This window comes from Silene latifolia, chromosome Y (genome assembly GCF_048544455.1).
Source record: "Silene latifolia isolate original U9 population chromosome Y, ASM4854445v1, whole genome shotgun sequence".
NCBI classification, from domain to species: Eukaryota; Viridiplantae; Streptophyta; class Magnoliopsida; order Caryophyllales; family Caryophyllaceae; genus Silene; species Silene latifolia.
The window spans coordinates 85,184,699-85,209,653 of NC_133538.1; the positions used below are offsets into that span (position 1 = coordinate 85,184,699).

Genomic DNA, 24,955 nt, shown 5'->3' on the forward strand with positions numbered 1-24,955 from the left:
CCTAGATCGAAAGATTGGAAGGGGTGAGACCCGCTACATTCTTAAGATACTCTAATGAGGGCAAAAGTTAAGTTAGTAGTATTTTAGGGCGAATAGAGGACCGAAAGGACGTATTCACTGCCTCTTAGACTGATACATGTGATTGATATGTTACCTTAGCTGCAATTATCTGGCATACATTGATGAACCGACATCCTAGTCTCTTTCTCTTTTCTATTAGACTCTTTTAATTTTTGCTGTTTAGTTTAGTTATCATATCTAAACCCCCAATTGTGACACCGACAGACTTAGATTAGCAAGTACATAGCAACATAGCCTCCCTGTGGATTCGACCCCGACTTCCCTAGCTGCATTAGTTAGAGACCCTTCGGGTTTATATTTGATAGGGTTGTGATAGCCCTCATCATAGGGCTTCCCTACTCAGTTGAGTGTGTAAACATTAAAAGATGGTTTGTTGATTATATCGTCAATTGGTGTTGGCACTGTTTACATTGGTATTTAGGTTGGTTGTGTTTGTCTGTGGTTCGCCAGGTGTGCCCTCAGTTGAGTGGATTCACTTGCAGAATTGGCTTCATGCCCTGATTTGCTTATAGTTCCCGTCATAAGAGGGATGTGCACATTAATGGACATGGGTTATTCGCTCGATGGAGATGAGCGGGGCTTAGTTGGGAAAGGCTGCGGTCCCCCACTGGCGATGTGAAATATCTGTTGCGATGGATATTCTGGCAGGGGTACACACTATAGTGTGTAGTCAGATGTTTGGTGATGTGATAGAGTTGGAGGACTGTGATTGTGTAATTGTTTGTTGTATTGTCTTATTTTGTTTATGTAGTAACTGACCCCGTTTAAATGTTTTGAAAATTGTGGTGATCTATTTTGGGATGGTGAGCAGTTGTTTAGCAGGTATATTATGGATACGCGCGGGGTCTAGTTGGCGATGGAGTCACCACGTGTCAGAGTCGTAGTCTTCCGCTGTTTTGTCATAACACTTTTTACTTTAGTTGGGTTTTGGTTTTGAGACATTGTATTTTACATTTCAGTTGGTTGTGATGTACTCAAATTTAAACTTAATTACTTAAATACGTTTCTTGATGGTCACTTTTGATTACTATGCCTCGGGTAACTGAGACGGTAGCATTCTCATATGCTAGGTGGTATTGGTAAGGTACATTGGTGTATGGGGGTGTTACAAAGTCATTATTTTGTAGGAAACTGTATAGAGGGGTGTCCATTGTTATTAGGCAAGTTGATCTTCCAGTTGACTTGTTGGCGTTTCCTATGGATGGTTTGTGATTATAGTCGGGATGGACTGGTTGGGTAAGTATAAGGCTAGAATAGACTGTCAGCAAAAGAAAGTTTATTTGAGAGGTCCTAAAGAGGCTAGTGTGTTTTATCGTGGCTTTGTTATCAAACCCAAAGTCAAAGTGATTACAGCAGTGACATTGATGCCTTACTTTAGGAAGAGGTGTCCTTTGATCCTATGCCATGTGAAAGGTACTAGAATGGTGGAACCGGCAGCAGCTGAGATACCAGTGGTGGGAGAGTTTCCAGTTGTTTTTCCAGATGATATACAAGGTTTACCGCCAAAGAGGGAGATCGATTTCAGTGTGAACTTGAAACCAGGGATGAGACCGATCTCGAAGGCCTCGTACCGTATGGGTCCTAAGGAGTTAGAGGAGCTAAAGAAACAGTTGAATGAGTTAGTGGATAAGAGGTACATTAGACCTAGTGTATCACCGTGGGGTGCACTAGTCTTGTTCGTGAAGAAGAAAGATGGGAGTTTGAGGCTGTGTATCGACTACAGAGAGTTGAACCATGTTACAGCGAAGAACAGGTATCCCTTACCAAGGATAAATGATCTTTTTGACCAGTTGAGTGGAGCTGGTGTGTTTTCTAGATTGATCTAAGGTCGGGGTACCAACAGGTGAGGATTTGGGATGAAAACATACCAAAGACAGCTTTTCGTTCACGGTATAGTCACTATGAATACGTGGTGATGCCGTTTGGGTTGACTAATGCGCCAGCAGTGTTTATGGATCTGATGAACCGGGTTTTCAGCCAGTACTTGGATTAGTTTGTGGTGGTGTTTATAGATGACATCTTAGTCTATTCCAAGACTAAGGAGGAGCAAGGAGAGCACTTACGATTAGTGTTGCAAACTCTCCGTGACAACCAATTGTATGCTAAGTTGTATATATGTGAGTTTTAGTTAGAGAAAGTGGCCTTTCTGGGCCATGTGATCTCTAAAGAGGGTGTAGCCGTGGATCCTTCTAAGATTGAGGAAGTTTCTAATTGGAAGGCACCAAATAATGTGGCTGAGATCAGGAGTTTCTTGGGTTGGGCAGGGTACTATCGACGGTTCATGAAAGACTTTTCAAAGATTGCCAGACCTATGACAACTTTGATGAGGAAAGAGAACAGATTTCATTGGGATGAAAGTTGTGAGATAGCATTCCAAACATTAAAGGAGCGTTTGACCACAGCCCTAGTCTTAGCTTTACCTGAAGGGAGTTAGAATTTCGAGGTGTATACAGATGCTTCGAAGAACGGGTTGGGTTGTGTGTTTATGCAGAATGGGAAAGTTATTGCCTATGCTTCTTGGCAATTGAAGCCTTATGAGGAGAACTATCCGACGTATGATCTAGAGTTGGGTGCAGGTGTTTTAGCTCTCAAGATATGGAGACATTATCTATATGGGGCGACCTTTAAGGTGTTTTCTGATCATAAGTGTTGAAAGTACATCTTTACTCAAAAGGAGTTGAACATGAGACATAGGAGGTGGATGGAGCTCATAGGAGACTATGACATGGATATTATATACCATGAAGGGAAAGCTAATGTGGTGGCCGATGCATTAAGCAGGAAGAGTGTGCATTCTCTATGCACAGTTATGTCCCTGATGAGGCTAAAAGATGAAGTGACTAAGATTGGGATACATGTGATCCAGAAGGGGGATGCTAGGGGAGATTTGACAGTTCAACCAGATGTTTATGTTGATATTCGGTGGAAACGGGCTCTTAATCCTAAGATTCAGGAGTGGAGAGCTGGAGTAGAGAAGAGGACAGTATCTCGGTTCTCTATTCATTCTAATGGGAGTGTTCGGTTTGATGGGAGATGGTGTGTACCTAAGGATGAGGAGTTGAAAAAGATAATCATGACAGAGGCTCATTGCACACCGTATTCAGTGCATCCAGCTGGTGACAAGCTTTATAAGGATCTTAAGAACACGTTTTGGTGGCCTAGGATTAAGAGGGAGACGGCTGAGTTTGTGGCTCGATGTTCGACTTTCCAGAGAGTCAAAGGGGAGCAGCGAAGTCCGCAAGGTAAGATTCAGTCTCTTAAGGTACTTGAGTGGAAATGAGAATCTATATCCATGTATTTCATTCTGGGATTGCCAAGGAGTCATCAAGGTAATAACTTAATATGGGTGATCGTTGATCGTTTGACCAAGTCGGCTCATTTTATTTCCATGAAAGATACGTGGAGTAAGGTGAAGTAGGCAAGTGGCTACAGGAAGAATGTAGTGAGGTTACATGGAGTTCCAAAGAACATTGTGTCAGATCGTGATGTGAGGATCATTTCTCGATTTTGGCAAGAGTTGCAAGAATTGATGGGGACTACCATGAAGATGAGTACTGCATTTCATCCTGCGACATATGGGTAGACAGAGAGAACAATCAAGACTTTGGAAGACATGTTAAGGGCTTGGAAGATATATGGGGACTACCTTGAAGATGAGTACTCTATTATTTTACTTCTTTTGAGAATGTTTATGACGTGAATTCAATATTTTCCGTTGTAATTTATTCAATTGTAATTTATATTTTTTATTATTATCCTTGCATGATTTACCTATTTGGCTATTCATATGTAAAGAATGTAAATGCTCCACTTCGATCTTAATTGGATGCTAAATTATGTGTTTACCGGCTTAGTCTAATATAACATGCTAGGAATAAAACGTTGGATGTTGCATTGCATGCATTATAACTAACATCATATCAAGTATAAATGACTTCCCTGATCATTAGAAGAGGCCGCTTGATACGTGCATTTTATAAAGTCTTTTTAGCCTATTTTTGCACGTATTTCCATGTAATTTTGTACTGTTTTATATTGCATTATGCCCCGAAATGGCTACTTTGGTTCGTTTCGTTTGTTTTATAGGAATGAACCTGATGAAGGATAAGTAGATCTATACTTACATATTCATATATGTTTTAATTTAATTTGTCATAAAATTAATGATTGATCTTATGCATGCAAACATTAAAACAAAATATGGAAGAAACATTGTTCTTACATTGTGATTTTCGGTTTAATGGGCACAAGAGAGATCACCTTTCTCTCTTGTTCTTGAGCTTTCCCTTTTGGATGAACTAAGACCCAAGTGTAGGATCTCTCCCAAGGATTTATACCCAAAGCTTACTCTTAATTAAAATTAATATTAAAATTACTAGTACAATATTAATCTTGTATGAAATTGACCCAAAAATATTATAAGACACTTAATATTTTCGGTTTGGAGAGGAGGAAGAAGGAAGTTTTTATTTCTCTTTCTAAAACTCAAAGTTTAGATGAATAATGAATGAATGATAAAAACACAAAACATTTTGTGTATATTAGGTGAAGTAAGAGGAAAAACCAAGTGGTTTTTCCTCTCACAAAACCGGGTGGAAGGGGGGCATGGGAGGGAGCCAATGCATGCAATTATTTGTCTTCACAATGCATAATAGGGTTGCATGGCTAGATTAGTAGGTAATCATCATGCCTTCCACTAATACAATCAACATAATATTAGCTTAATACTCCTCCAATTTTCGGCACATTGGATAATATGGATTCCATATTATTTTTGTCAATTTATCAATTTGTCACATGTCATATGTAACATAAATTTGTTATGTATTTTTTTTTAACATATTAAAAATCAACGTATTAATAAAAATACGTCATATGCAAAAATCGACTTAGTAATTCATAATTACTTGTAACAAAATAATTTACCAATATATAAATCGTATTTATAATATTTCATTCAAATTTAACTGTTTCCTGAAACAATATTTTCATCTGAGTAATGATACAATTCGATTACTCAGACCGTATCTCATTTTAATCAATTTCAATGTGATACGTAAATTTTACTTCCAAAATCGTCCGTCAATTTTCAAGTAATTCAATTAACTCGTAACATTATACGATTAATTAAATGATCAATTAAGAGTGTTGCCCTATAGGTATGACGTAGGGGATCAACTGATCACCACCGTCGCACGACAGTAATGTCAAACTCTAGTCAGCCAATCATTACCGATGTATGTTGATTAGTTGACAGTAAAAATATTACTTCCCAATTGTATTCTTTATAATGAGATTTAAAGATGTGATCATCATGATCAACATTCGTGATCGCATTATTGTCGGAGGACATATATTCCAACAATCTCCCACTTGTCCTCGACAAGTGTGCTCCACCAATTCTCTTGTCCTATTACTATCTCCCACTCAATGCAAGGTGTCTTTCAGGTCGTACTTGCAAGTGATCATATCGAGAGTGGTTTCCTCGATCTGGAGAATAACTGATTGACCGGATTTATCTATCATAGATACCTTCCGAGCGTGGCCACGCATTTCCGATTCAAAAGACTCCTTGAGTGGCCCCGAGATATTGTTATAACCCCGACTAGGGATGGACAATTCCTATCGCACTCATTCCCTTCGACTAGCCAAAACCATCATAACCCAAAATATGCCCATTTGACCCCATTTACGAAGGTCGTAGTAACATAAATCAAAGTTATTCTGAAATCGTGCCATCTTAGGCGAATAGTCTTTAGTCAAAAGAATCGACTCATCCGAATACTATAGCACTCTCGCCACGACCAGGCTATATAAATTTGCCAGAACTCTATAAGCGGTCATTAGGCCCGACAAAAAGTTCCTAACAGTCTGCCTATGTGATCGACTAGTCATCTCACATGACTCTATGGCACTTGAACTTGCCATCAATCGCATCTTACTCTAGTCACTTCGAGACGTCACCTCATGTAAGTAACTATGGGCAAATACAATGTTAAATCCATGTTCACTTTAACGGGGTTCAATTGTCTCCACAACCCGTTTGGATGTAACAATGTACAAGGTGAGTTAATAATAACTCAAACGACAAATGTCGACATCACACTCGGGTAGTCAATATCATATTACAACCTTGTGATGTATATCGTAAGTGTAAACACTTATTGATTGCAATAGAAGTTTAACATGCCATGTGTCCATGTGTTCAAACTTTTTACACTTGCATTTTCCTTTACATTCATGTTCTCTCTCATAGCATGAATCTTACCAAGTACGCATCAAGGTTCCCGACCTTGGTTTCGGTTCTTTAACTTGAAAGAACTTCCTTATCGATTATCACATAACGAACGAATTTGTGGTGAATGATATAACTTGTACTGATCAAGTACTCCATCCACACACAATGCACTAGGTACATGTTTTATAGTGTCTTGCAACAATTTGCCAAGACGATTGGCCTAGCACTTCTCATAAGTCCTAGAATAGTTAGGAAAGATTAGTTTTGAGTAACTTCTTATTAAACTAAGTATCTTTCCAAAACTTCTTATCTCTCCTTTTGATTTGAAAAGTTAGGATTTCCATAAATCTTTACGTGTGTTCGAACTTTCTATAATATGTGCAACCTCTTAACACATAATAGAGTATTCCGTCAAACACCGAAATCGCTCATCGGATTCTACTTGAGAATTCATGATGTTTCTATTATGGCTTACCAATGAATCATCATGCTCTTATGCATATGATTCACTATTGGACATGTGCATGATTTTTCTAATGGCGGAAACATTAGTTACTAATAATCATGAGATCAACCATTCATAGGTTCAACGAACGACCATGACTGCTAATGGCAATTCCATTTACATCTATATGAATAACCTATGTGTATGTTGATATGATGTGTATTTCTTAATACTAATCCAATATTTTTTGTCGTAATTGGATTCATCATAGTCCAAATTCATCCAGAATTGAAAAGTCAAAACTTCCTCTGTGAAGGAAGGTGTTAGCTCGTCATTCTTTAATGAGTGGTGAGTTGTAAACATTCAAAGGATGATAGCTCCCACTAAATTCCATGTCTTCACATGATAATTTCCTTACTCCCACTCAATTCCACATATTTCGAAATTCACTTCTCAATCGAAACTTTTCAAGAATTGAAATATAAATTGCATTGCCAAGTTATTAAGATAAAACCATATATGTTCCCATCATATCCCTTCAAAATACCTATTTCGAAGAGGTCTCATTTTAACCTTACGTAAAGAGATTTTAAATTTCTAACACACTCATGTCATAATGATGTGTAGCAATGTCATTATTCAAATATAAATAATATCTAGAACACGTCCTTCGAAATACCCTTTCGGAAAGAGGTTTAACCATTTCATAATGAGGTTAAGCAATGACATTTGCGTGGTTAAAACTTGGCCATTGAAGATATCGGTATATCAATCTTTGCAACTCGATCATAACTAGTATGTTACTATGATTCATTTAGGCTCTTAAGTAAATCTCAAGGTTGAAACTATTGGTCAAAGTTTATCATATAGAACTTAGTCAAAAACTTGTTAAGACTTTACATTAGTCATTTTTCTTCCAAAACTTTCTTTTCGTCTCCTCGTGTAGTTATCATAAGAATATGTTCTTTCGATTACTTCACTTGGTCTCTTTTGTCATATAGAACTTACTTGAGACCATATATCTCATCTATTTGGTATACTATGTAAATAGATATACCTTCATTCAAATCATTCTTTCTTGCGTAGATTTTCATTTACACAAGTACACAATTTTTTATCTTGTCTCATATGTTGTGTCCTCATTTTTCTCCCACTCTATCTTTAGAATAAATACACTATAGATTCAAAGATAGCATATGAGACACAAATAATGATTTGAAGTATAAGGAGAACTACCTCATAGGTTGACTAATAGTTTTAGATTTCATATGTGTACTTGGTGATTGACATACCTTTAAGAGAGTTCATAGACTCAAAATCGCTTTATAAATCGCTTATTAGTTGCTTTAATCTATGTTTCCCTATTCCTTAATTTCTGCCCTAATCTTGTTTATGCATTTTCATTATAATTTCATTATGTTTATTATTAGTTATTTCACTATTGTTATTATTGACAATATTAGCGATATGAGTAGCTAAATTCATCTATGTTAGGATTAGGGGATCTATGGTAGAATAACGACGATGTAGCGAATAGGCTAGGTGACTTATTTGTGAGAATCTGTACCCATGGCAATTTAATTATAACACCGATTTAGTTGAGTGCACGCTTCTAAGTTACCCTTTAATCTGGTTAAATTTATTCCTGGATCGGAAGATTGGACTAAATAGACCTGCTATGAACAGTAGACAACCCTAATGAGGACGAAAGTTAAATTAGTGGAAATCTAGGATAGAAAGTGGACCGGAAGGACCTTTCAACATCCGTCTCACAGTAAATTATCTAGACTATTTGCAGTTGAGTCATTAGACTACCTTAGTGAACCGAAGTTCCGACATGTTCTCCCTTTATTAATCACTCTTATTTCATTTTCTGCCTTTTTATTGCTCTTTCTTTACTACTCTTTCCTTTAAGCCTTGTTAGTTTAGAAAACCAAAATTCAAACCCCCATTTGTGACAAATAGATGAACCTTTAACAGATATCTTGCCTCCCTGTGGAGATCGACCCGACTTCCCTAGCTATATTAGTTAGTGCCAGTTGGTTCTTTTTGGTAGGTATATGACTAACCTGTCAAATTTTGGCGCCGTTGCCGGGGAGGTAATAGCCCTATCTGTTCTTGTTTTCGTTTATTTTTATCCATCTTAGGGAATTTTTATTCCTTGAGACAGTTCTCATTTATCTTTTTCAGTGTTGTGTATGCCCAGGTCGAACAGATCGGAGTTAGTTTCAGCTGATTCTAAGCCAGAGAGACTGTTTAGGCATAGACTCCGTCTGCAAAGAGAACTTCGAAAGGAAGACTTGAGTACTTTCGAGCCCGAGCTACAGCATTTTCTATTTGCAGAAGATCAATATTTAGTAGAAGATAATCTCATTTCTAGCGACCAACCAGTAAAGATGTCGAATATTGCAAGTCACTCGGAGCCTACAATATCCTCTATTCCTAAAGGTTTTAATCTCCAGACTGAGGACGACAACACCTTTGATATTCGTCCATCCTACATTAATCTGGTGGAGAGAAACTTGTTTAGGTGTGGCGGGTGAAGACCCAAGGAAGCATATGGAGGTCTTTACTGATTACTGCTCTACTATTCCCACTACAAAGGGAGTAACTCAAGACAAGATTAAGTAGGTGCTCTTTCCTTTTTCTCTGACTGACTCAGCCCGTTAGTGGTTGACTGATTTGGACCGTGCAACTCCTGGTATCACTAACTCGGAAACTCTCGTGCTTACTTTCTATAAAAGATACTTCCCTTCGCCGCGCACTAATCAGCTGAGGGCAAAGATTACTAGTTTCAAGCAGGCACCTGATGAGACTTTCTATGAAGCTTGGTGTCGGTTCAAGAGGTTGGTGAGGTCTCTTCATCACCATGGTTTTGATCCGTGGTTTATGTCCAATCAGTTCTACAATGGTTTGTACGATGACCACAGAGCTATACTTGACGCTTCATCCAATGAAAGATTTCAAAAGAATACTGATGATGACAAGGGATGAACCATTATTGAGGAGATGGCGATCCATAGTGCTGAATATGGGAGTCCAAGGGACGGTATTCGAACAGTCCTTTCAGTTGACAAGGCAGTTGTGGCTCAGCTGGAAGCTATGAATGTTAGGTTTGATAAATTTGAGCTGAAAAATGTTGGGGAGCCACAGACGGTTCATTTGCTGAATAGACAGAAAATTGTCATTTGTGAGAGATGTGGAGGAGATGACGATCATACTGCTATTGACTGTCTTACTGATAAAGAACATGTCCTTGCTTTTCAACAATACGGGCAAGGAGGGGGTTCTTATTACAACAATCAAGGGGCAGTCCATCCCAATTTGAGGTGGACAAGTGAAAATGTGCTCAATCCCACTCCACCACCACAGTAGCAGCAGTAGCAGCCATATGTCCCTCCTCACAAGGTTCAATAAGGCATTCAAAAGCCTCCTTCCTTTCCTCCTACCAATCAAGGTGCATCATCTTCAGGTGGGGTAAGTGAGCTAGGTGAGCTTAAGTCGATGTTGCAGTCGTTGACAAAGCAATGGCAATTAAGTGACCAACAGAAATATGCATCCATCAAGTCACTTGAAACGCAAGTCGCTCAGTTAGCCGCGAACCAGTCCACAAGGAAACAGGGTCATTTGCCATCCCAAGCTGATAATAATCCACATGAGACGGTGAATTTGATTAATTTGAGGAGCGGTCGTTCTTATGATGGACTAAAATTATTTGATGACAGGAGTATACCAGACCCGAGGAAGGCTAACGATGCTGATGAACAGTTTACTGTTGCTGAAAACGAGCTGAACACGAAGAAGATACTCGATCAACTGATTTCTGGAGGTCGATCGAGTAAAATTGATGAAGAAAGGACTCGATCGAGTGAACATGATAAAGAAGAGGTCGATCGAGAGGTGTAAACCGCTCGATTGAGTGATAATGCTGAGGAAACTGTTCGATCGAGTGGTAATTTTGCTCGATCGAACACTGCTGATATTGGAGTCCTCGATCGAGAGCCTGCTAGTGCTCGATCGAGTGATATTTCACCTGGAAGGACTCGATCGAGAGGCAAAAAGTCTCGATCGAGTGATAAGGAGCTTGACCCAGCTGATACGTTGGAAGAGAGAAACAAAGGGATCGAGATACCTATTACGGTGCCCTTCCCGAGGCGATTACAGAACACGAAGGCCAATCAACAGTTCGGTAAATTTGTCGAGCTCATGTAAAGCTTATAAGTTACTGTTCCATTCGCCGAGTTGCAGACACATGTACCCTCTTATTTAAAATTTATGAAGGAAGTTTTAACACGTAAGAGGCATATTAATGATCATGAGATGGTAGCTTTGACCGAGGTAGGTGTTGGAATATGTGTCCTCCGACAATAATGCGAACACAACTGTCGATCATGATGATCACATGTTTAAATCTCGTTTTTAAGAATACATGTGGGATGTAATAATTTACAGTCAACTGGTCCACACATATCGGTAATGATTGGCTGACTAGAGTTTGACATTACTGTCGTGCGACGGTGTTGATCAGTTGATCCCCTTAGGTCATACCTAAAGGGTAACACTCTTAATTGAGCATTTAATTGATCGTATGACGATACGAGTTAATTAAATTACTTAAAATTGACGGACGATTTTGGAAGTAATATTTACGTGTCTCATTGTAATTTGATTAAATAAGATACGGTCTAAGTAATCGAATTGTTTTATTACTTAGATGAAATTATTGTTTACGGAAACAATTGAAACTCAATGAATAATTTATTATAAATACAAGATGTTGTGATTTATAAATTAGTAAACCATTTTGGTACAAGTAATTGTGAATTACCATGTTAATTTTTATAAGTGACATATTTTATAAATATGTTGATATTAATTGTTAAAAATACATTTCATATATAAGATGTCATGTAATGTGTCACATGTGACATATTGACAAAATCACAAATAAAATGGACTCGTCCATTTTATGTGTGTGTACCGAAATGGAGGGTGTATTAGGATAAAAATTGTGTTGATTATTTATAAGTGGAAAACATAATTATAAAACCTACACCTAGCCTTGCATGCCTATATTCTTGGTTAGAGAATCAAGCCCATGCATAGGGCACCCTTCCACACCCACCGGTTTTGCCCTCTAAAGAACATCAAATGGGTTCTTTTATTATTCATTCACACATTTCTTATTTCTAGTGTAAGAAATAGAACTCTCTTAATATCTTATAAAAATTAGAGAGTTAAAACTCCAAAATTCCTTCCTCTATATTTCGAAATAATAGAGAACAAAATAAATATTTTGGGTCAATTTTTAGTAAGATTATTATTATTCTAGATCAAGTAATATTAATCTATTAAGAGGTTATCTTGGGTATTCATCTTTGGGAGGGAATCTATCTTTGAATCTTTGTTCATCCATATACGGAAAGCTCAAGAACAAGTAACAAGGAGATCTTACTTGTGCCCTTTGATCCGAAATTTTATAGTAAGGAAAATGATTTCTTCTCTATTCTTATTCATGTTTGCATGCATAAGATCTATATTTAATTTTATAACTAAATTAATTGTAACATATATGAATATGTTGTATAATGAGATTATTTATTTCTAACAGTAGGGACTGCCCTTGTTCAAAGTAAATTACCTCCTTAACAGTCAGACCCGGGTAGTTTCTCAATTCCGTATCATATAGGTACCCATTTAATTGATAACGCGCTATGCGATCTCGAAGCTAGCGTGAGCGTCTTTCCTCTGTCTCTTGCTAAGAGACTTGGTTTGACTAAATTTAATTGCACGATCATGACTATACAGATGGCCGACCGTAGCATATCACGGCCGTTAGGTGTCATAGAGGACATACCTCTTAAAATCGGGAGATACTTTATTCCCGTTGACTTTGTAGTGCTTGACATACGCGAGGTAACTCATACCCCTATTATTTTAGGGAGACAATTTTTATTCACTGCTCGTGCCGTGATAGATGTCGAGGGTAAGACACTAACATTTCAGGTAGGAGACGAGGAATTAATTTTCCATCAGTCTAAGTCTCGTAGGGCTCCCATTCAAGCTCAACCTTGCAATGCCCTCTCCTCTACTGACCCTCATATTGACACTCCAGATGAAAATTTGGAATTTTGTGCTGCTATTGTGACCCCTCCTCCTCAGATTGAGAGCAAAAAGGAGGAGAATGAAAGATGATAGATCCATATTAGACTCTCTAATAAAATTAATTTATCTCATAAATTGTCATTTAGGTGATCTATGTAACATGCACGCTAATATAAAAGCATAAAAAGAAAGTATAAGGAAAAACAATTTTCTTACATTGAATTTGTGGTAAAAGGGCACAAACTAGTTCACCTTACTAGCTTGTTCTTGAGCTTAAACCAAATGGAAGATCCTCCTTGCAAATCTTCAAAAACAAGATCTCCGTCTTGTTGCACCCAAGAACTAACCCAAAAATATTAACAAGTATAGAACTAGAACTTATTAATATTGTACCCTTGATTATTATTAGAAATATTACTAACTAATCTTAGTAATATTATTTATGTATACTAACAACTTAGTAGAGATGATTATTATTTTAGAGAGATGGAGGAAAAAGTTCACATGCAAGAATGTAGAATGTGAAAGTGAGGTAGAGTGAAATGTGAATAATATATGGAGTGTACATGAAGGGAAATGGTGGGTGGAATGGAGTGTGATAGTGGACAATTTTGTCTTATATTTTATCTTACATCACATGCAAAATCTAGTATAAGATAAATTATGGTAGTATACAAAATAAGGTGAAATGATTATGTGAGTAATCATCCTTTACACTTATATTACACGGTCCACTTGACCATTTACGGCTCCATGTTGGTTCTTATATTTCTCGCACAAATCCGTGTAATTTTATTTTAAACATCGTATCATGTTTAAATACTTCCATAGTTAATTCGTCTAATTCACTCCGTAAATATACGTGTACCACTACAAATATTATTTACATACTAATATTAATCACATTAATCAATTAGTACAATTTTAGTAAATTAACAGTTAATTAACTAAAACTCGTTTCCCAAAACTTATTATTCAATTATCGCATAATTAAATAATAACTGCCGCTCCTCTAGTTCACAACTCGAAATCTCTAAAAAAATAATCGACTAACCTCTTAGTCTATAAATCAAGGGACTAAACAAATTGTCTCTCATACAATTAATTAGTTATCAATTGGGGTTCGTTCCTTTAGGTGTGACCGAAAGGGGTCAGTTGATCACCGCCATCTCACGACAATAACGTCAACCTCTAGTCAGCCAATCGTTATCGATTTACGTTAATCAACTGATGTGGATCAAATAATTAAATATCTGATGATATTCCATTAATGAGATTTATTATGTTAACGCACTATTGTGGAGGAAACTAACTCCAACAGAGAATTCATCTGTTTTCCTTGCTGCAGGTAGAGATGAAAAAGATGCAGGAGCTGTCAAGGGTCATTGTGCAATTAAAATCAATCAAATTGGGGATGACAACGTCAAAGCTGGTAAGAAAGAAGAAGGGACGAGGAAGATTCGTGCGTACGTGGACGTCAACTATTCTCCTCCTACTAGTTCAAACTCAAGCTCGTGGAGAATGAAGAGGACGGTTAATGATGCTGAAGGGACGTCCTCCAGTCAGAAGCTCTCCGAGGGGTTACTGAATTGTCTTGAGAAGTGACCGGGGAATGCCCCGTGTAACAATTTGTAAAAACTAATTTTAAATATCCGTTGAATTTCTTTATTGCATTTATTAGGACTATTAGAATTTAGATATTTTTAGCGTAGTTATAAAGACTATAGACTGTTACTTTTTGTATTTGGTATATTGGGATAAGCTTGCGAGTGTTTTTATGCAGGTTTGGGGAGATATTATACAAATTGGTTGACTCACACGAGGAAAAAAACTCGATAGAGTACTTTTTGTACTCAATCGAGAGGATATTGCAGGAAAAGGGGTCGATCGAAGGCTTTGCAGTTGCTCGATGGAATTGGCTAAATAAGGGAGTTCTCGATCGAGTAGACTTCTACTAGATCGAGTAAATTGAAGCTGAAACTCCTCGATCGAGTTATTTCAAATCACTCGATCGAGTGAAAAGGATTTTTACACGCAGGAAGTGTCTACTAAACTACCTCCTTTTTCCTTATTTCATTAATTTTTCATTCTCAACCCTTATTTGCGATAAACACCTCCCAGATCCTCCATTTTTATCGCCCTTTACCAAATCAAACACCTACAATTTGTTCTTTGCTAATTACTCGACATTTCCCCCTTATTTTCCCTTTGATTATTGTTCGTTTTTGCGGTCAATTGAGGAGTTTGGGTTTGCGGTTTTTTGGTTCGAAAACTCACCTTATTTGCAATAATTTTGTCGATTAATTGCTCTATTGTAGGTTTCAATCATCAAGTAAGTATTCCCTTTACCTCATTGTTGTTTAATTGCTTTTCTTTTGAATTATTGAGGTAATTTGTGATTAGGGTTTATGCCAGTCAAAAATTTCGACTGAAATTGGGGTTTTGTGTCTAAATTGCTCCAATTGATCATTGTTCCCCCTTACCCTATTGTTAATTATCTGCTTGCTTCGAATTTTTGGGGTAAAAATTGGGAATTAGGGTTTGTTCAGTCGACATTTGCGACTGATTTGGGGAATTTCTTGCTGTTTATTGTTAATTGATTATCTTCTCCCCTTACTTACTTGATTAGGATGGACAGTAGCTCAATGCCCTCTTCCAGTTCGTCTGTTAGTCCGTCCTTGACTAAGACGGTGGTCCCAGCTGTCACCATCGTCTCCACTTCCGTTAGTACCACAGCCACTGCTCCTGTGTTCCTTGTTACTACTGCTAGCACTGCTGCTAGCTCCGTCTCAACTTCCACCTCTGTCACAGCCTCTATTTTTGCTAGCACTGCTGCTAGTCCTTCTTCCTCTGTCTCGGCTGCTTCTTCTGTTGCAGCTACAGCTAGTACTTCAGGTACGGTGACCGCCCCTGCTGCGTAGTCACCCGCAGTCACAGCTGCTTACCTGGCGGCTATAGTTCCTCGTCCCGTCGGAGGACGGGCTTCTACTTCGGGTTCTAGAGGTCGGGGTCGTGCACAAACTACACCTGTTGTTGGCCGTTCTGTTGGCCGTGTTACCATCCGAGGGGATGACTCCCTCGACTCGCACCCCGACTACCCCCAGGTAATTTTTGTTAACGGTATTCATCGCACTAGATTTTATGCTTTAGTAGACTGTGACTTTCTCCCGACTCGCTTTTTGTGCCCTTCGTCACTTGAGAGGCTTGGTATCTACGAGCCGGTGTGTAAGATTTTGAGGGGTCGGGGATGGCTGGACTTGTGACCATGAGTGCATACACCTTCAGGGAGCTGACCGTTGATTTTTTCAGCTCCTTTACCTTCTCCTCCGGGGCACACGAGGCTGACCCTACTTGTGCTTCTGTGTCTTTCCGGTTGTACAACCAGACTTTTTCTTTGACTTTGGAGGAGTTTGGTACTAGACTTGGCCTTTCCTTTACGGGCGCCACTGTTACCCCAGGAAGGTCCTCCGTCAGCTTTGGCGGACTTTGGCACAGACTACGTACGAGGAGCGACGTCTCGCTCAGGTCCACCTTTCCCCTGCCCGTTACTTCCTGCGACTAATGGGAAGTACTATTTTTGGCCGTAAGGAGCCAAACAACGTGACTAACACTCAGCTTTCTATTCAAGCCTAATTACATTATTATCAACTTGAATCTAACAGAATTAATTTACTTTGTTAAAAATCATAAAATAATGAAGAAACCCCTAATTTTAATTGAAACTTAACAATAAAAAATCGGAAATACTAGTGAAATTCAAATCCATTGTTATACAGAGAGAAAACGAATCATACCTTGCTCAGATGCGGTTTCCGTATTAAAGTTGTGTCTTCAATTGATAGTTTTATCTCTCTAATTCATGAAGATGAGACGATGAAGGGAGGTTTTAGATGTATTATTGAGGGTTTCTAAGTAGTGGGGTATCTTAGCGGGTGAATAAAAGTTAGCGGTAGAGTTTTGATTTTAATTTCAATATCGCGCTATATTGGCCTTGTTGGATACGTGGGACGCTATTTTGGAACGCTACTTAAAAGCGCCTCATTTTAAATCACTATTGGTTCAAACTCAGCACTTTCCATAAGAGCGCCTTAAGACAAGCGTCGCTACATTTAGTTTATGTAGTACTGGATGTGGAACGGACAGAACCAACTTCTTGAATCGACACCATGCTTCGTATAAGTTCTCAGTCGGACTCCGTTTGAAACTTGTAATCTGCCCTCTCAATGCATTGGGCTCCATCAGTAAGAAAGAAAGGAAACAAAACTTCCTTAATCTTCTCTTGAGTCACTCCTTTAGTAGCGGAAATGGTAGAACAATAATCTGTGAAAACCTCCATATGTTGCCTTGGATCCTCACCACCTACTCCTCTGTACAGGTTTCTCTCTACCAGATTAATATAGGAGGGCCGAATATCAAAGGTATTCCCTTCATCATCAGTCGAGAGCTTGAAACCTTTCGGAATAGAATCAGCTGCCGGCTCAGAATGACTAGCAATGTTAGGCATCTTCGCAGATTTGGTTGCAGAAATAAAAGTGTCTTCCTCTAAAGACTGATCTTCCGTAAATGTAAAGTTTTCAAGAACAGGTTTAAGAGTACTCAAGACTTCCTCTTGACGAATCTTTCTAAACAAGTTCTGTCTACGGTAAAAAGTCCGCTCCGGTTCAGGATCAGCTGGTACTAATTCTGACCTGTTAGACCCGGGCATAAACAAAACTAAGAAAAAAGAAATAAGAACTGTCTCAAGGAACTAGGAGTCCCTTGAGACAACGACAAACTAAAATAAGACAAGTAAATAAATTAATTGCCTCCCCGGCAACGGCGCCAAAATTTGACACGGCTGTCGCAACCCTATCAAAAATAAACTAACCGACTCTAACTAATATAGCAGAGGTAAGTCGGGTATCGTATCCACAGGGAGGCTATTGTATCTACTCGTTACTTAGTCCGTCACGGTAAAAAAATAGGGGGCGTTTGAGTTGTTTGACTAAACTACTGAACTGAATTAAAAGCAATGAATGAGATAACAGTTAAAACAAATAAGAGTGAAGTAAGATATCAAATAGAGAGAAACATGCCAGGATGTCGGTTCACCATGATATTACACAAATCAGCTAAAGGTAGGTCAATCGGTCTGATGTGACTAGGGTAAAGGAAAGGTCCTTCTGGTCCGCTATCCACCCTAAAATACTACTAACCTAGGTTCGGCCTCATTAGAGTAGTCTTATTGTTCATAACAGGTCTATTCATTCCAATCTTCCGATCTAAGTCTGAATTTAACCGGATTAATTAATTTAGAAGCGTGCCCTTAACTAAGCAATTATAATTATATTGCTATGAAACAATTCTCACATGTAAACCTCTTAATCTAATTATAACATCATAATTTTACTATCATGGCTCCCCTAATCCTTGCACTAAGGGATTTAGCTACGCATATCGGTAAATGAAACAACAACGATCGATGAAATAATAGAAGACATGATATAGAGATTAATAAGAAGAAATTGCATAAACTAATAACAATACTAATGAAGCAGAAATTCAAGACAACAAAATAAAATATGCAAAGGGGAAATAAATGAAATAAAGAGAGTAAAGAGAGATTAGAAAAGTTTAAGATCCGGAAATATGAACGTCGAACAAGAGAAGAAATGTGTCTACTGAATGATTAAGAGTAAAAGTATCAGATAATGAAGTGTACTTAAACCTAATTAAGTCCCTCTTTTATATAGGCGAGATACTTATTTAACCTAAAAACGAAACTTGGATATTAAGTAAATAAGATTACACGAGAAAATCTCGCATCAAATAGCAAAGTGCTCGATCGATCACTTTTAGACTCCTCGATCGAACACTCTTCCAGCAAAACCTCTCGATCGAGTACTTAATATACTCGATCGAGGACCTCCAAAATAGCATCTCTTGATCGAAGACAACAAACCTTTCGATTGAGGTCTTCCCTTCACCCTAGGCACTCGATCGAAAATTTAGGCCAACAAAAGTCTTCGATCGAGTGAACCAGTACTGAATCTGCACATAGCTCGTTTATTTGGCTTCCGAGAGGACTTCACGCTTCCCGAGGCAAAGGCAGTCTTGCTCCAATTCTTCCATCTCCAAAAATGCAAGCCAAAGGGACAGTAAAAGGCATGATTCCGCTACTTTCAGGTCCATTCTTGCAATTAAAGCCAAGAGAACTGATACCCGTCTTTGTGAGTACCAAAGATAAAATTTATAATCTCCTATTAAGACTAACCTAGGCTAGTGGTAACAGGGTCGAACCACAAGGAGGCAGTTGTAAACTCTAGTTGATTTATGATCAGTCAAAAGTAACAATTATGGGGGTTGGTTTGAATTGATCTATAGCTAATAGTAAATAAAGGCAATAAACTAAATGAAAGATTTAAACAGATAAAAGAAGGGTACTAGGATGGTCGGGTCATTATAGTTTCGGCGGCAGCAAACTAAGTCGGTCTGAATCAAACACAGGTAAGGCAGGAAATAAAGAGGTCCTCTCGGTCCACTCTTAACAAATAGCATCTCTCGATCTCGCTATAGTTCCCTAATGTCACTGATACTAACTCTCGTCCCAAAAAGTGACTAATGGTCTAAACTATACCTATCTTTCGATCTTAGCACGATCTAGTCGATTTAATTGACGGTCTAATAACCTCCCTATCTTTCGATCTAATGGGTCACCACAAAAAGGTATCTAACTGGTCGCATGCATTCGATTTGTTAAATACAAGATTAAGAACAATTAAAACGAAGGATAACCTTACAAGGTCGGTCGATCGACCAACAATGTCAATCGATCGATCGACACGCGTTCGATCCGTGTTCAATCTAATGCCGCCTATGCTACAATTCCCCTACATCCCAAAGACTATAGATTTAGCTACTCATGCTAAGGGTAGAAACAATAACATAAAGGATAAAACTAGCTACTGAATTCATGCTTAAAACAGGAAAGGAAGCAATTAACATGCAATAATGAAGATGGTTTCGGGAATCTACTAGCAATTCTAATCTATTAGCAAAATAAATGAACTGAAAGTAAACAGGGAGAATACCGAATTGCAGGGGAAAGATTGATTAATAAGAACCGAAATTCGATGCTCACAATAATCCCAAACCCTAACTATTCGATAAAGAACTTGAATGAAAACTTAATGCTAAAACTTGATGTAAAATTCTGAATAAAAGACTTGATAATAAACTGATGATCTAGGTTACGTTATATAGGAAATATACGTAACATCTTATTCCAAAACCTAAACACAATGGGCTTTGAGTTCCTTGATCTTTTAATTCTCGTCTGAAAATACCGTGGTCGATCGACTAAGCAGAAAGTCGATCGACCGGATCTCAAAGAACAGAGCTTCGGATCCCGATAGTTGGTCGATCGATCGATGAGTCTAGTCGATCGACTGCTTGAGCTGCTAGTTGACTGCTTTATTCTCGTGGATTCGTCTTTGGGCCTTGGATCGCGCACCAAGCTCGTTCCTTAAGCAATTCCTTTACGTCATTTGCAATGCAGATTACTCGGGGACGGATTTGGCTCGATTTCCCGCTGAATTCTTCACATTTCTGCAATAACGTACAAAAACACGAAAGTAGAGGAAAATAGAGAAATATTGGCATATATTGCACATTTGAGCTCTTGAAATGCGTGTAGAATAAAGTGTGAAACATCATATTTTAGACATGCATCAAGAACCAAAGTAGACTATTCGGGGCATTTCGTAGTATAAAACTTACGAGAATCATATAGAAATACGTGCATAAAAGGCTTTAAAAGACTATATAAAATGCACCTATGACACCTTATCAAGCAAGGATAGATCAAGTAACCTAATTCTTTGATCAAGTCACCTACTTACATCTACCTTGAGAAGAAAATCAGTTTGCAGACGCTCTTGCAAAACTTGCATTTCTGATGAACATGCCTGGCACCATGATACAAATGCCACTGTGCATAGAAAGGCGGTCTGAGCCGGCTTATGTACACTTCCTTACTCAGGATGAAGAAAATCAAGAGGATCCCGCGTACCAAGCCATCCTAAACTACAAACTCCACGGCGAATACCCACCATACATGGATAAGAGAGGGCCAAGAGCTATATAGTTGTTGTCATCCCAATACGTTATAAATCGAGGAGAATTGTGCAAGAGAACGCCATAAGGCGTCATTTCGCATTGCCTTGATCATTCAAAAGCAAAGAAGGTTATGGAGGAAGTCCATGATGGAGAGTGGAGTCCTCATATGAGTGGGCCAATGATGGAAAAGAAAACTATGCGTCTGGGATATTACTGGACAACCATGGAGACAGATTGTATCGAATACATCAGGCACTACTATAACTGCCAGATCTTTGGGAATATACAACATGTCCCACTATCCTTGCTCTATACAATGACATCTCCTTGGCCATTTTTGACATGGGGAATTGATATCATAGGAAAAATCACTCCAGTAGGAAGTAGAGGCCACTGCTTCATTTTAGTGCCTATCGATTACTTCACTAAATGGGTCGAGGTAGCATCCTATACTTCCCTAACCTCCAAACAGTGGATAAGATCATACAAGACAACATTATTTGTCGATATAGATGTCCATACGAGATAATCAGTGACAATGGGACTCATTTGCAGGATGAAATAGAGAAATTACAAGCTAAATATAAGATCCTACAACATCATTCCTTGCCTTACCGACCCCAAACAAACGGTGTTGTCGAAGCAGCAAGCAAAAATGTCGTAATGATCCTCAAGAAAATGATAGATAACTATCGCGACAGGCCTATTAAGATACCCTTCGCGTTGTGGGGATATCGAACTTCAGTTATAACACCCACTGGATCACTCCATTCTATCAAGTATACGGTATGGGAGCCGTATAGCCAGTAGAGCTAGAGATTCCGTCTCTATGCATCCTACTCGAGAGCAAAATTCCTCAGGTCGAATGGAATAGGTAAAGATAAGAAGAACTCATCCTCTTGGATGAACGGAGGTTACGTGCCTTGCATAATGTTCAAACATATCAAGCACGGATTAGGAGAGCGTTCAACAAAAAGGTTAAACCTTGAAATATAAAGGAGGGAGACCTAGTGCTTAAAACAGTCCGAGCCCTTTTACCAGTCGACCAAGGGGAAAGTTGAAACCTAATTGGGCAGGACCTTACCTGGTTAAGTCTATCCTATCGGGAGGAGAGGTTAGAATAACAGATTTATATGGGAACGAATTTTCAAACCCGACTAATATAGACCAACATAAGAAATATTACCCTTAGACTAGGTCGAATCGGCCACGTGTGATGCAACGTGCCGCTTTTGTGACACGTCTCACACGGTCCTCGGCCATCCCCATTTCAAAGTTATCTCGCTCTTGCGTTTTACCATTTTATATCATCCTCTACATCGTCAAAATATCTTAACTGCAATCTAGGAGTAAGTAAAGCACCTTGCTTCATTCCTACGTTCATTTTAAGCTCTTGCTTTGAACATTTATTCTTTTGCACAATTTTATTCAAACTACGTTATGGGTTTGATTTTACCTTAACAGTAAATACATAGGCAATCCTTTCGCAGGAATACAACCCAATCATATTTATTTTAAATGTGTAAATATAAGGACAAATACTTTAATATTAGAAATTCGAAAGAATAAATAAAGGACCGATAAAATCTTCTTAGATAAGTATACTGTTTATTCAAATAATAGTACTATGCCAAATAATACAAAATAAATGTTGAAACTTCAAACTTCTAAGATAGGATTCTAAAAATTGACGTGCTGAAAGTCGTATGCCTATCAAATTCAAATTGTGTAATCTCCTACTTACTAAACTACTAAAACAGTAATATAGCGAAAGTAAGGGCCAAACCCACAAGGAAGGACTAATTCAATTAAAATGTCTAAAAGTATAGAGTAAAGTAACCAGTTTAGGGGGGAGCTAGTTTTGTCGGTTTAATTAATCTAATAAAGTAAGACTAAGCAAATAATGAAATTGATGAATTCAAATGGTTTAAAAGGTCTTAGACCAAGCATATGTCCACACTCAATAACAATTGATCATTGTAAGACTATTTCAATTACTAATCTTTATTACTCTATTGATGTGACTCTTAATTGTGTACATTTAGTCCCCTAATTGAACCCATTTTGAATAATAATATAGCATTTCATGACCATTTTATCCGTCAATTCCTTCCTATTTTGCTTTCCTATTACATTTTATATGTCTTGTAGGAAAGAAGATAATGAGGTAGAATTCCCGTCTCTCGCGCATATTCGGAAGCTTGTTGACGTTATTGGATGGATTAGTATGAAGAGGAGGCAAGAATGATGAGCAAGGATGTAGGAATAAAGAGTATATAGAAGGATCATAGGCTTAAAAGCAAGAAAAAAGGGAACAACAGCTCAACCCGCGCGGGTCAAGCTCAAGTAGAGTGAGTTACAGATCAACCCGCTCGGGTTGAGGCTTAGGATGCGCGTTTTTCACTTGGGACGAGCGGATTGTTTTACAGGATGCTTTTCCTTGCAAGCTAGGACGCGCATGTCCCTCGGGACTTGCAAAGCTCTATTCAACACTTAAGCATTGTTATTGACTAATCTACCCTTGCTTAACCTAATGATGTACTCCATTTGTAATGATCAAGGATCAAGTCCTCTTAGATTAGATTAAGCCCTCTTAGTGGAGGCAATGTTTCCTTAGATTAAATCAAGCTTTCTTAGATTAGATTAGGGGTAAATTAGAATAGATTAATCTCAATCATTCCACATTAATCTTTTCTTAATTATTGTTCAAGTTCATTATTGAGTAATTGAAGATTATTGGGTTATTATTGGAGAATTGACAACTCTTCATCAATCAATTAAGTTTTCTTCTATTATTCTTTCCTTTCCAATTGTTCATCTTAAGTTTGGTATAATTCCTTTACTCTTTACTCTTTATTGCTTATTTCTTCACTCTTTTATCATGTTTATACTTGTTGTGATGATTGACACCATTAATGACATGTCTTCCATGATAATAAGTGAGTATTACTTAACTAGGATTAGTGGGGGATTAGGGGAGTTAATCATGGGATATATTTATGCTTAATGAGTTCATATGAATGCTTTCTCATTGTTCTTCAACTTATGCACATATCATGTTTGATGAAATGCTAGACTATAAAACCTTGCATTTTTTGCCCATGTCTTATCTATTCAACAAGGCTTGTAAGATATAAACCAACTCAAGCTTTGTTAGACCTTGCATAGAGTTGAATAGGGAAAATCCAAGTCGACTTGTAGGTGTTGTAAAGTTTTAACCGACTCGGCTCCGAGATGTAAATTTCCCTAGGAATTGGTTTATCATGCATGTAGTCTAATAGGAAGAATTAAGTCGACTTGTAGGTATTGTAAAGACACAAATGACTCAGCTTCGGGACCCAAATCTTCTTATGAACTATATAAGATGAACTAACTTACATCGAACAATAATAAATTGCTTGCATCTATATAACTCATTTATATCTTACCATGATTCCCCTATGATCCCATGACATCCTAGTATCCCATTATTATTTGCTTACATCTTTATTTACTTTATTGCTTTCATTAGCTTAGAATCTTCAAACCAAATCAATTGTGACAACCCTTGGCACAACTACGATTAGATTGAACAATTCAAATACCCCCGTCCTATGGGTTCGACCCCGACTTTCTTTCTATGCTAGTAGTTGGGTATAAATGTATTTTATGGCGTACAACGACACGCTCAATCAAAATGGCGTCGTTGCCGGGAATGGTGTTGTGTATTTGATTCGATCTTTTGTCTAGTTTTAGTTGTGCTTCTTCTTCTTGAGTTTTATTATACTTGTTCTATTTCATATGCTCACCATGTCTACATTCACTTTTTGGCAATATGAAAATGAGTCATTTGATAATTATATTGCAAGATTTAAAGATTATATGACTCATGCTTGGCATCATGGTTTTACTCTTTCAAATTATGAAGCATGTTGTGTTGTTTATAATGGCATGAACCTTAAAACCCGCAACTTGGCATTTCACTTGAGTGGTGGTAGGATATGTGAGAT

The 24,955-nt window shown here is 38.0% G+C and overlaps 1 non-coding gene across 1 annotated transcript; it reads right to left on the minus strand.

The window, feature by feature from the left end:
• Nucleotides 1-9,534: 9,534 nt before the first annotated feature.
• LOC141636566 (small nucleolar RNA R71) lies at nt 9,535-9,640 on the minus strand. The gene has a single exon (XR_012541172.1). It is a non-coding gene; the product is annotated as a small nucleolar RNA R71 (small nucleolar RNA).
• Nucleotides 9,641-24,955: the final 15,315 nt, after the last annotated feature.